Consider the following 13,341-nt stretch of genomic DNA (forward strand, 5'->3'; position numbering starts at 1 on the left):
TCGACTTTGACCCAGTCGAAACCTTTGACCCGATCTCTCTCCAAGATCCCTTTGGACATTTTGCTATTTAAATTTATATAATTAAATTAGTGTAAGCATGCAATTAAAAAAATAAAAATAAATAAAGTACAAATGATTGTTACCATGTTAGTGAATCGGACCCAAGCATATGGTCATGTGACGAAACTACCTAGGGCGTCTAATAGTTTCTCAAGGCTCCATTCTGGAATTGGAACCGGGAGTGAGAAATCTTCAAACCCCTTTAGAATAGTTTCCACGGTCATACTGATGTGACCACTTGTAACAAGCATCGAATGCATTGTTTGGCCCTCTTTTGTTGGCTGGGCCACACCATATGTAACCTCAGTTAAGTCGTCATCACTAGCAACACCTAATTGAGCCAGCAAAAGAGAACAAGGAGTCGCCTCCTGAAAATTGTGTCGTTTAGTATAATAACTATCATAATAAAATATTAAAACACGTAGCAATTTAAATTAATAAGTGCTTATATATTTAAAAACTATGTACCTATACCATTGGCTCCAGAGTTGGCTCCGGATTTTGAGCAATGGAGTTTATGGTCTCCGGTGTGGGGTTTTCCCCTTCAGGGGTAGTAATGGGCTGGGGTGCTACGGGGGTAATGAGCTCGGGTGTTGGCTCGACCGAAGCGTTAGGATCCCCATGTTGACTTTCCTGATCCTCGACAATCAGGTTTGCCAAGTCAACAATGGGTGCTCCCATCTTCTGTAACACGAGTGCCAGTTTGGCGAGAACGTCCTTCATAATTTCTGCTTGGAGGGTTGCTATTTCTTCAGGTGGCATCGTTCGGGATTGAGTAGCAACACACTCTTTGTCGAATGCCTTCTATAACCCCACGCGGACGCCTCCTTTTCCGACTACCCGCCCACTGGGGTTTTTCCCTTAGACCATATGCAATGCGTCAACATTGCCTCTTTGGGTGAACACCCCCGTAGCTTCTTTTTCCTTCCAGTCCATCTGTTCAAATAAAAAGTGACATATAAAACAATTAGTATAAGTAAATCAAAGCCAAAGAACACAAAACAAATCAAGAATATACTTAATAATTTCAAAACTCACCACAGCATCAGCAACCTTCTTCGTTCCCGGATCATTAATGGTAAATTTACCACTTGCATCTCGGGAATGAAGCCCGCAATACCAATCTCGCACCCGATCTCCAGCAGGAGTATTCACGGATGCGGCGGTAGTGGTAGATGAGGGCGTGGATAAACTTTGATTGGGGTATAAACCCGCATCCACCCACTCTTTTCGGACCTCATCATATGATTTTTGGCCCAAGCGATGGTAAAACTTCCTTTTGCTTGTTGATTCAGAAGCTTTATCACGCTTTTCCTAATTAATCAATAGAAATCAAATGTCATATATTAGTTTAATGACTGAATCAAAAGAAGTAAATTCAAATCAAAAACTATAATATAATATGAAATACTTACAACTTCAATGGGAGTTGTTCTTTTGGCAACAAAAGCCTCCCATTCCCTCTTCGATATGTGACCCCATATTTCATAGGGCATCTTCGAAGGTGCTTGCTCTCCACTTTCGTTTCCCGTTTTGACCTTTTTGGTTTTACGGGCACGCTTTTTCGTGATCCAGCCAATTACTAGCTTGGATTTAAAATCTTTGAAACTTTCAGCTACAGCTGAAAGAAACACATTATTCATCTCCTCATCGCTCTCGATGTGAAAAAGATTCTACAAAAAAAGTATTATATTTATTAGTGTCAATTAAATTAATTTTAAAATCAAACTATATGAATAAAAATAGTAAAGTTGCTTAGCACAATATCATTCCATAGAGAGTTTTTCAAATCCTCTGAAACCTCGTTCCATGCGTGCAATATGGAAATCTTACGGATACATAGGCCCACTTGTTTTCCATATTGCCTACGCCATTTTCCGCTGGGTTGACCCAAAGCATTGTATTCCAAATGCATGGATTCTGTGACTTTGAGGTTTTTCGTAGGACCTCGTGCTTTTGTTTTCTTATTGGTGGTGGGAGTATCCATTATTAGTGGGGTGTCTTCAGTCTCAAAATCATTGTAAAGAGGTGGAGCGTCTTTAACCATACGCTCGTATCTCACAATTTGGTCCTCTTCAGTGTCGTAACTATGATGCTCATTATCCGAGGTCTCAATCTCCGGGAGAATTTCGTCTCTGAATAGATGCATTGTATATCAGTACCTGAAAGAGTATGAATAGAAATATATAAGAACACAAGCTAAGTAATATTAAGAATATGACTATGATTTACAATTCTAATACGTTCAACACAATAATATATACCAAATAGTGTTGTGTGCAAAGTTCCATGCAAAACAAACCAAGTTTTAGCTACTTTATGCGCGAAAGTGCCAAAAAAACTTTTGAAAGCTTAAAATTTATACCTTGTGAATCACTTAATTCAAATGTATTCCTTCCGTGTAATCTACACGCATATAACCAACATCTACATCATCTTGATCCACTGATTTTGGATTGATAAAGGGAGGGGAGTCTTCAAAAGCTTCATATTCTTCCTCATCCTCAACATCACCTATACCAAGGATGCTTCTTTTTCCCGGTACAACAATAGACCATTTTTTATCAGACGGGTCTACAATGTAGAGTACTTGCTTGGCTTGTGTGGCTAGTATGAATGGCTCCTCACTATCACGCAAACGCGTTAAGTCTACAAGAGTGAATCCACAAGGGTCATCATTTTTTATGCATCGTCGATTATTATCTACCCACTTACATTTGAAAAGACCAATAGTGAAAGTAGAGTAGTCAAGCTCCCATATTTCATGTACCCGCCCGTAGTATACCAATTTAGCATCAACCGGCGCTTGATCCTTCGCACTCCCATAAAATGTAGATGACGCCAAAATAGAAACTCCACTATTCTGTCGATAAGATGACTTCTTGTCTTGACCCTCAGTCCAAAATGTGAAGCCATGGACATCGTCACCCTCATATTTGTTGACATCATCACGAGGACCAAAAGCTAACCACTTAACACTTTCGGATACATCCTTGAGTTCTTTGCATATTACTCGATTATGAAACCAATTAATAAACATCTTGTTATGCAACTGCATCAATGCTCTATCCCCTTTAGAAGGAAGTTTTGCGCGCAATATATCAAGATGCTCACTCAAAAAAGGATGAAATTCCGAAATATGATGCAACACATACAAGTGTGCTTGTAGAAGGCTGTCTCGAGGAGGTGTGACCGATTTGGAGCCAATTGTTCCTTTTCCCTCAAGCCTTCCTTCATGTCAAGAGGTGGGAAGTCCAATAGGCTTTTCCATGGCCAAATACTCGACTATAAAGTTACTACTCTCAACGCTCACAGTGCCTTAAATCATACTCCCCTTGGGTTGTGCTGGATTCCTCACCTTGTTTTGTAAAACACCCATGAGTCTTTCAAAAGGATAACACCACCTTAAAAAAACTGGACCCAAAAGCTTGATCTCGCGAACGAGATGAACAATAAGATGAACCATTATGTCAAAGAAAGAAGGTGGAAAATACATCTCAAACTTGCATAAATTTACAATCACGTCGAGTTGAAGAGCATCAAGTTTAAAGGGATCAAGAACTTTACTACAAATTGTGTTGAAGAATGAACATAGCTCGGTAATAGCATATATCACATGTTTTGGAAGTATTCCACGGATTGCAATTGGTAAGAACACTTGCATCATTACTTGGCAATCGTGAAATTTCATGCTTCCCAACTTCAGCTTACCATTTAGGCTCACAAATCTCTTCATGTTGGATGAGTACCCAGACGGAACCTTAATGCCATACAAAGACTCACAAAATGTCCGCTTCTCTACTTTGGACAATGTGTAGCAAGCTAGAGGCAAATAAACTTTGTCATTACTCATCTTCTTCTTACTGCCACCAACTTCATCAGCTCTATTTCTTTTCTTACTCACCTTAACATGTGCCCACAACTCCGGACAAAGACCTTTACATTCAAACCAATCTCGCACGGCCCTAACATCCTTTGTCTTACCCGGAATGTTCATGAGAGTCCCGAGTATGGCATCGCATACATTTGTCTCTATATGCATAACGTCAAGACAATGCCTAACTTGTAGATCTCTCCAATATGGAAGCTTCCAAAAGATTGATTCTTTTTTCCATAATCGGTCTTCACCCCCTTGCACTTGCCTTGTTTTATCAAATACATTCTCAACTCCCTTAACCTGTTCATAAACCTCATAACCGTTCAACGGTCGACGAGCTACACGGTCCTCAACCTCCCCGTTGAACATCTTCTTCTTCTTACGATATTGGTGATCTCGTGGGAGAAACTTTCGATGGTGCATGAATACGTGTTTGCACTTAGGAATCCACGTGGATTCCATGTCATCGATACATATTGGGCATGCTTTCTTCCCTTTGTTCTTATACCCCGATAAGTTTCCATATGCCGGAAAATCATTAACGGTGCATAAAAGCATTGCACGCAAGGTGAACTTCTCATTAGCATATGCATCAAACACTAAAACGCTTTCATCCCACATCTTCTTAAATCCTCAACGAGTGGTGCAAGAGATACATCTATGTCATTACCAGGTTGTTTAGGACCCGAGATAAGAAGCGAAAGCATAATGTACTTACGCTTCATACACAACCAAGGTGGCAAATTATAGATCACTAAAAGTACCGGCCAAGTACTATGTTGAGAACTAAGATTGCCGAATGGGTTCATTCCATCCGTACACAGTTCGAGCCTTAAATTACGAACCTCATCCCCAAAAGTCTTATGCAACCTATCAATACTTAGGTATTATTAGAAGATACCACAATACCTTAGCCGGGGGACCTTTAGTATCCCGAGCTCCTTTACGCTTGTAGCGCGATAACCCACACCTAGGACACTCTTCTAAGTTCTCGTTTTCATTCCGATACAACACACAATCGTTCGGACACGCATGAATCTTCTGGTACTCTAAGCCGAAAGGACACATGAGCTTTTTGGCATAGTATGTCGACTTTGGAAGGTCATTTCCCTCAGGAAGCATCTCACCTAACGCTTCTAATAACATTGTGAAACTAGCGTCACTCCAATTGAACTTTGACTTAATGTTGAAAATTGTCAACACTGCTGTTAGTTTAGTAAACTTTGTACATCCAGGGTACAAAGGATTTTGAGAAGCCTCTGTCAATAAGTCAAAAACCCGAGGACGTTTTCCTAACTCATCCTCGACTCCCTCCATCATCTCATCAGCATGATCTACATCCTCATCGACATTCTCTTCATCTGTCTCATACCCACCAACATGATCTACTACATCCTCATTGACATCGGCCACATTATTAACGTCCTCAACAACACTTTTCTCTTTGTAAACTCCCTTCTCACCATGCCAAACCCAACCATGATATTGAGGCCTAAACCCACGTCGAAGTATGTGCTCCCTAAGGATATCAACACTATCTACCTTTGATACATTGCCACAAGTGACACATGGGCAATAAAAACCAACTCTCCCCCGTCCTAACTTGATGTTCAACCGTAATACTACAAAATTCTAATACGTCATCAATAAATTCCGACAATTCGTTGATTCCATACATCCAAGAACGATCTTTTGTCATCCTAATTAATTAGTGTGATTAAGTAATTCAAAACAAAATTAATACACAAACTTTTAAACATATATACTTATTTATAACAAAAATATTTGACCCTAAAAATATATACTTATTTATACCGATTCTATTTAACCCTATATATACATACTTCATATTCTAATTCTGTACTTCATACTTCAATATTAAGCACTACATTGTAAATAAAATCATATTCTAATTCTAATAGTTAATAGCATGCAGTTTTACTCTTTATAATATATTTTTAAGGAGTATTTTTTTTTCTATATTCTTATTATTAGTTATTTTTTAATCTGTTATGGTTGATATTGTGAAAAAAAGTATAATCATCATAATATCTAGCATGGAAAACATTAATCCACCTAAACATCGTAGAGAAAGACCTTGCAAAAATAAGAATACAACGCAAATATGTCCAAATACAAGAATTATTTATAGTCTACTCAAAAATAAATTTCATGATTCAAAAATAAACGTTTAAGAAAATCAAATACACCAACATCAATTGGTTAGTCATATTTAATTGGTATTTTTTAAAAATATACTACTATATTTGTTGTTGAATGTATGCAACGAAAAACAGAGAAACAAAATTAGTATACATACAATTGCCCTAATTTTCGAGTGTTTTCATGAATATCTTGCAAAACTTAAATGCTTAACAAATTAAAAAGAGAAAAAATTCCTTATTGTCGTGGGTTTTGAAGATGAACAAGACCAAATTTCGTGGGTTTATGAACCAAGAAGAGGAAGAATAGGTTGAAGAAACAGTTACGTATAACAGTAGTGTTTTTCGAGTGTTTTTCAATGGGTTTATGAATCAGTTTACGAAGAAAGCAGCAGATGATGAAGAATTTATGGTTTTTAGCAGAAGATGAAGATGAAGAATGAAACGTTGAATGGCGAAAAAAAATGGTGGGTTTGAGAGAATACAACAGTTTATGTATGTGTGAAGTTGTGAAATGAAACGTTGCATTGGCGGGTTTAGTTTTAATTTTATGTAGAGTATATTTGCTGCGGTCAGTTCAAAAACCGAATCAATTGAGTGAAGCCTTTGAGTATTTGCTGCGGTCAGCTCAAAAACCGCAGCAATTGAGTGAAGCCTTTGAGTATTTGCTGCGGTCAGCTCATAAACCGCAGCAATTAATTGATTTTTTTTTTAAATTCTTTTTGCTATTTAATGCTACATCTAAGGAAAACCGCAGCAAATGACAAGCAGCAAATAAGGTTTTTTCCACTAGTGTGAACGATGAACAATAGACAATGAACATTGAACCAGGAACAATGAACACTGACTAGGAACTATGAACTATAAACAATGAACAATGAATAATGAACAATGAACGAGAAACAATGAACAATAAACAATAAACAATAAACAATATAATTAACAATAAACAATGAACGATGAATGATAAACAATCAATAATAAACAATGTACATTGAACAATGAACCATGAACAATGAACAATAAACAATAAACAATGAACAACAACCAATGAACAATGAACAATGAAAAACGAACAATAAGCAATGAAAAATATACAATCAACCATGAACATTGAACAATGAACGATGATCAATAAACAATGAAAATGAACAAAGAACACTGACCAATGAAATATGAATAATGAACAATGGACAATGATCAAACATCAATTAACAATGATCAAAGATCAATTAAGAATGATCAATGATCAATGAATAATGAATAATGAACAATGAACAATGAGCAATGAATAATGTACAATGTACGATGAATAATGAACAATGAACCATGAACGATGAACAATAAACAATAAAAAAGGAGGAAGGATCAATGAGCAATGAACAATTAGACATGAACGATGAATAATGAACCATGAACAATAAACAATGAAGAAAGAACAAGAAACAATGAGTAATGAACAATGAACAATAAATAATGAACAATGAGCAATGAACGAAGAACAATCAATAAATGAAAGATGAATAATAAAGAATGAACAATAAATAATAAACAATGAACCATGAACAATAAACAATGAACAATGAAAAATAAAAAAAGAACAATGCACAATGAAAAATAAAGAATGAACAATGAAAAATGATCCATGAACAATGAACAATGATCCACGATCAATGGTGAATTATCAATGATCAATGAACAATGAACAACGACGAATAAACAATAATCAATCAACAATGAATAATGAACAATGAACCATGAACAATGAACAATGAACAATGAACAACGAACAACGAACAATGAACAATGAACAATGAACAATGATCAAAGATCAATGAATTATCATCAAAGATCAATGAACATTGATCAATGATCAATAAGAAATGAACAATGAAAAATTCATATTGACCAATTACCAATAAACAAGGAACAATCAACAATAAAAAAACAAACAATCAACAATGAATAATTAACAATGATCAAAGATCAATGAACAATGATCAATGAACCATGAACGACAAACAATGAACATAGAACAAGGAACAAGAACAATGAGCAATGAACAATAAAGAATAAACAGTGAACAATGAATAGTAAACAATATGCGACGAACAATGAACATGAACCTCGAAAGATGAACAATAAAAAATGAGCAAGGACGAAGGATCAATGAGCAATGAACAATTAGCAATGAACGATGAACAATGAACATTGAAAATTAAACACTGAATATTGAACCATAAACAATAAACAATGAACAAAGAAAAAGAAATTATGAGCAATGAACAATGAACAATGAAAATGAACAACGAATAATGAACGATGAACAATCAACAAATGAATGATGACTAAAGAAGAATGAACAATTAACAATAAACAATGAACCATGAACAGTAAACATTTGAACAATGAATAATAAAAAAAGAACAATGAACAACAATAAACAAAGCACAACGAAAAATGATCCATGAAAATTGATCAATGATCAAAGATCAATGGTGAATGATCAACGATCAATAAACAATGAAAAATGACCAATGAACAATGAAAAATGAACAATGAACAATGAACAATGGACAATGAACAATGGACAATGAAAAATGAACAATGATCAATCATCAATGATCAATACGCAATGAACAATGAAGATTTCATATTGATAATGAACATTGAACCAATAACAAAGAACAATAAATAACAAACAGTCAACAATGAATAATTAACAATGATCAAAGATCAATGAACCATGAACGAATAAACAATGAACATTAAACGAGAAACAATTAACAATGAACAATGATTAAACTTCAATGAACGATGAACAACGAAAAATAAACAATGAACAATAAACAATAAACAATACAATTAACAATAAACAATGAACAATGAACGATGAACGATGAACGATAAACAATGAACAATAAACAATGTACAATGAACAATGAACCATGATGAACAATAAACAACAAACCAATGAACAATCAACAATCAACAATGAATAATGAACGATGAACAATAAGCAACGAAAAATATACGATCATCCATGAACATTGAACAATGAACAATGATCAATAAACAATGAACGATCTTGTATAAATTATCTCAATCCTAAGTTTTTAATTTATAATTATGATAAATGTTTGATTTAAGTAATTAGAGTAAAAATTAGGTTCATTGTATTAGGTTGCATTAGGTAATAGGTGATATGGAAAAAAAAATGTTGGAATTAATAAAAATAGATTGAAAAAAGTGAGAGATTGGTGTGGGAGTGTGGAGTGAGGATAGCTTTGGATAGGGAATGGGCAGTGGCACTTGGTAAATGCGTTCTCTAGTTTGGTTGAGCCACAAGTGAAGAAAGTAACATCATTATGATTTGTCTTTATTTTTATCACCGATAATATTCAATATTCATTATTCAATAGATATTTCAAAGTGTGGGACTTTTCACTTTAGTGTGAGGAATGAGGTGCTAAAATTATTTTTCTTCACTTAGGATTTTGGATTTGATTTTGGATACACAACAACAACAACATAGTGGAAAGATCATTAATGTATTTCCACCCAATCTTTGTTGGACGTTTAGTCATAATATTTATACATTTTATTATTATACTCATACTCCTTTCCAGTTTTTATACTCCCATCCTTATGAAAGGATTATTAATCTCCAAATGAAAATTTACGTAATTTCTCACTATTTTAATTTAATAATTAGTATTTTAAAATTTTAAATATTTCATAATAATTAAACTTAAAAACAAACTTCATTCATAAATCAAATGAATATTATGTAAACCTTCGGGTACTTCATTTAAAATACATAATACTATTAATGATATATTTAAATTTATTTGATCTTACTGATCTATAGTTTATGAACAGTAAATTTAGTTTCTGTTTTGGCGTGACATTTGGAGGTGTTATAGAGACTCTTGGAATACCTGCATAAAAGTGATTATGACGGGAACAACTGTTAATACACCAAGAAACGCTTATAACCATGCTTGAGAAGAGACTTCAAATCCTACAATAACAACGTTTGTCTTGCCCCGGGTGGTTTTCTGAAAAACCCCCTCCGAGAATGGAAAACGGAATGATTAATGATAAGGAATACGGACATACTAATTAAATGATCAGCTGTTTGTCAGAGTGTTTGAATAGATATGAGGATTAGGACAAGATATAAGTGTTAGCTGTAAATATGGCAGAGTAACAGTAAATATTCTTAGATTAGAGTAACAGTAAACATACTAGAGACAAAAGCAATGAACAAAGAAAGCATTAAAGGAATTGAAGAGCATGAAAGCATTAAATTTAAACTAAGAAAACATTAAAGAAAAGAAATGGAAAGAAGCAATAGAGGAAAGCAATAAACACATCAAAGCATTAAAGAAATAAACTTACATAAATGAAGTGACAAGAAAGTAGATGAAAGCATAAATGAAGAATTACAAATCCGTATTAGGGCAAAAACTAAAGAAAGCATTAAAGGGTTTGATGTTCTAAAATGAGGCACTAAGGCACTCAAACTAGGCATCCCCCTTTTACAGAAATGAGGGGAATAATTAAGCTAAGAAACCAAATGGGTAAAATGCCCTAAAAGCCCTCGGGAATAAACTTGCGAAGAAAACAAGTCACACAGAAAAAGACCCCCATTCGGCCGAATGGAGGTGTCATTCGACCAAATGGGGCTTCATTCGCCATTTCCAGTATGTTTCAGCACATCTCCTTGAAGTTCTAAGCCCATACGTCCGAATTGCTTCTTGGATTTCCCGAATCTAGCTCCATTCGACCGAATGGTATTTGGATTCGGTCGAATCCTTGTTCTCCTTGGCCCAATCGAATCTTTGAAGCCTTAGATGGCTTCTGGACTTTGCGAGGACCTTGAGTAGGGCTTGGAAAGCATGTCATGGCTCCGACACGCGCCTCCAATCTTCTATGAAAGTGTCTAAGTCTCGTACGCAACGTAAAATACCTTGAAATCTCCGAAAATACCTAAAATTACCTCAAAACACCATGGAGACAAGAGTAAGGTAAAATCATGCGTAAAATGTGTAAAAAGCATTCTAAAATGCGAGACTCGACACTACAATGAGGAGATAGATGTGCTCTAAAAACGAGCACATCAACACCCCCAAGCCAAACCTTTGCTAGTCCCTAGCAAAAGAACTAGCAGGGCAACATCAAAGCGCGGGGCAAAAATAAAACTAAACTACGAAATGCAATAAAACCAAAGACTCACTTTCTTAGGAATCACGGTCACACTTAGCATGTGCGACAAGCCCTTTAAACCCCTAGGTCTCCCGTAGAGGACGAGTAAGTTCTCGTGAGGGTTTTCAAAAGGAAACCCACAAATCCAATACGAACATACATGGTGAGTGGAAATCAAAGCAACGCAAGCTGTGCACGAGCAATACTCTTCCCTAGCCATGGGTGTGCAAGTACCATGGTCTCAAAAGAGAGCAATACCAAGAAGAATGACCAGTTCCACGGGCTCGGGATCACTAGGTAAGCTACAAACACAGGCTATGCCACCCACTACCTAGAGAGGTCACGAGTCTACACTCCCTGGGTCATTTCTCAAAAGATGTGAGAAATATGCAATAACGCTCATGTGTTTGATTATAGTTCGTGTTTCGCTCATAATCATTCGACTAAAGATGAGTCGGGAATCAAACACCTAATAGGGGTAAATCATGGGATTGTGTCATATCTAACTCCAGCACAGAACAAACTAATCAGACCAAGTCGAACAGGTTAGCGAAGGGTTGTAACGTTGGCTTAGGGTTAAGGTGGGATATATTTGGGAATGCGGCGCTAAGTAGAGGATAGCAAGTGACCCTAAACACAACAACCATAAACATCTCATGACAAACCAATAAAAACTACATCCAACAACTATATTTACCCAAAAACCTCATGTAAGCACAATGATCTCCATCATCAAACACCATTAAAAAAAAATTTTATTTCATCACAACATGTGTTTCCAAGCTCATCTCCCAAATGAAATAATAACCTCCTCACTCAAATGAATACATATGTGTAAATCTCGGTGAAGAACAAGAAGAAGGTCTCCTCACTCATAGAACATGAACTTTATAATAACCACGAGAGGATGAAGGGAGAAACAACGTGAGCTGGATAAAAATGAATGGAGTCATACAAAACCAACAACCAATATCATAACCAAAAGCTCACAAATCACTGTAACACACAATAACCCTACCATAACTAAGCTATCCTCTGGGTAAAAAGAGGGAACATTTGGCTCATGTGGAGGTTAAATAATGTGGCTACAAAATAAAAGGAAAAGGCAAAAACTTGGCTAACCTAAAGTCAAATTACGTTAAAGGTACGCTATTTGGCTATGTAGCTTAATTCTAGTGAACGTGTTATCATCCTTGGTCTTAGGAAGAGTCGACTATGCTAGAGAAGAACCGACACAATACTTAGATCCCCTAAATAGCACTCAAAATAAATGGAACTCACAAGGAGTCCAAAAAGGCTCAATCCTCACAGGCTAGTCAAAATGTACCTCTAAAGGTAGTCATCCAAGCCACCAACCAAGCAAACCAATATCCCCCAAGCTATGTGGAAGATAGTCAGACACTTGGTCCCAAAACAGGCACAAGGCTAGGAAAATATGAGTATGCATAAGACCATAGATGTACACACCAAGAGCTTGCATGCTAGTTTCGCAGCTCAACAATTTTATTGAAAACAAAACACGAATATGCAATATATACAATATGTCATGAATACAAGGTGAATATGCGAAATATATACAAAATAATATATGCAATGCACTAACTTAGAACTACATGAAACTAAATGCACAAACAAACGGGTAATAGTGACAATAATGTTGACCAACTCTCCCCCAAGCCAAGCCTTTGCTAGTCTCTAGCAAAGAAGGAGAGAGAAGATAAAGATAAATCATCTAAAACCATGGTCAACAAGATTGTCACAATACCCAACACAAACACATACTAGTCAATCATAAAGAGGAAAGAAGGTCATACCTAGGCTAGGAGGGCTTTTACTCCTAGCATTACCATCACCACCATCAAAGTGGTCTAAGAACTCTCCGCTCCTTGGAAGAAGTGGAGGCAAGAAGCGCGAGGCTAGAGTGATTGCCTCCCCCAAGCCAGGGTGAAGCTATACACTGTTCATTTTTGATGTATTGCGCTTTTGAGCCTCCTTTCTCTTCTTTCTCACCCTCTCGGAACCGTTAGCATT

This window comes from Amaranthus tricolor, chromosome 16, assembly GCF_026212465.1.
Source record: "Amaranthus tricolor cultivar Red isolate AtriRed21 chromosome 16, ASM2621246v1, whole genome shotgun sequence".
Taxonomy (NCBI): Eukaryota; Viridiplantae; Streptophyta; class Magnoliopsida; order Caryophyllales; family Amaranthaceae; genus Amaranthus; species Amaranthus tricolor.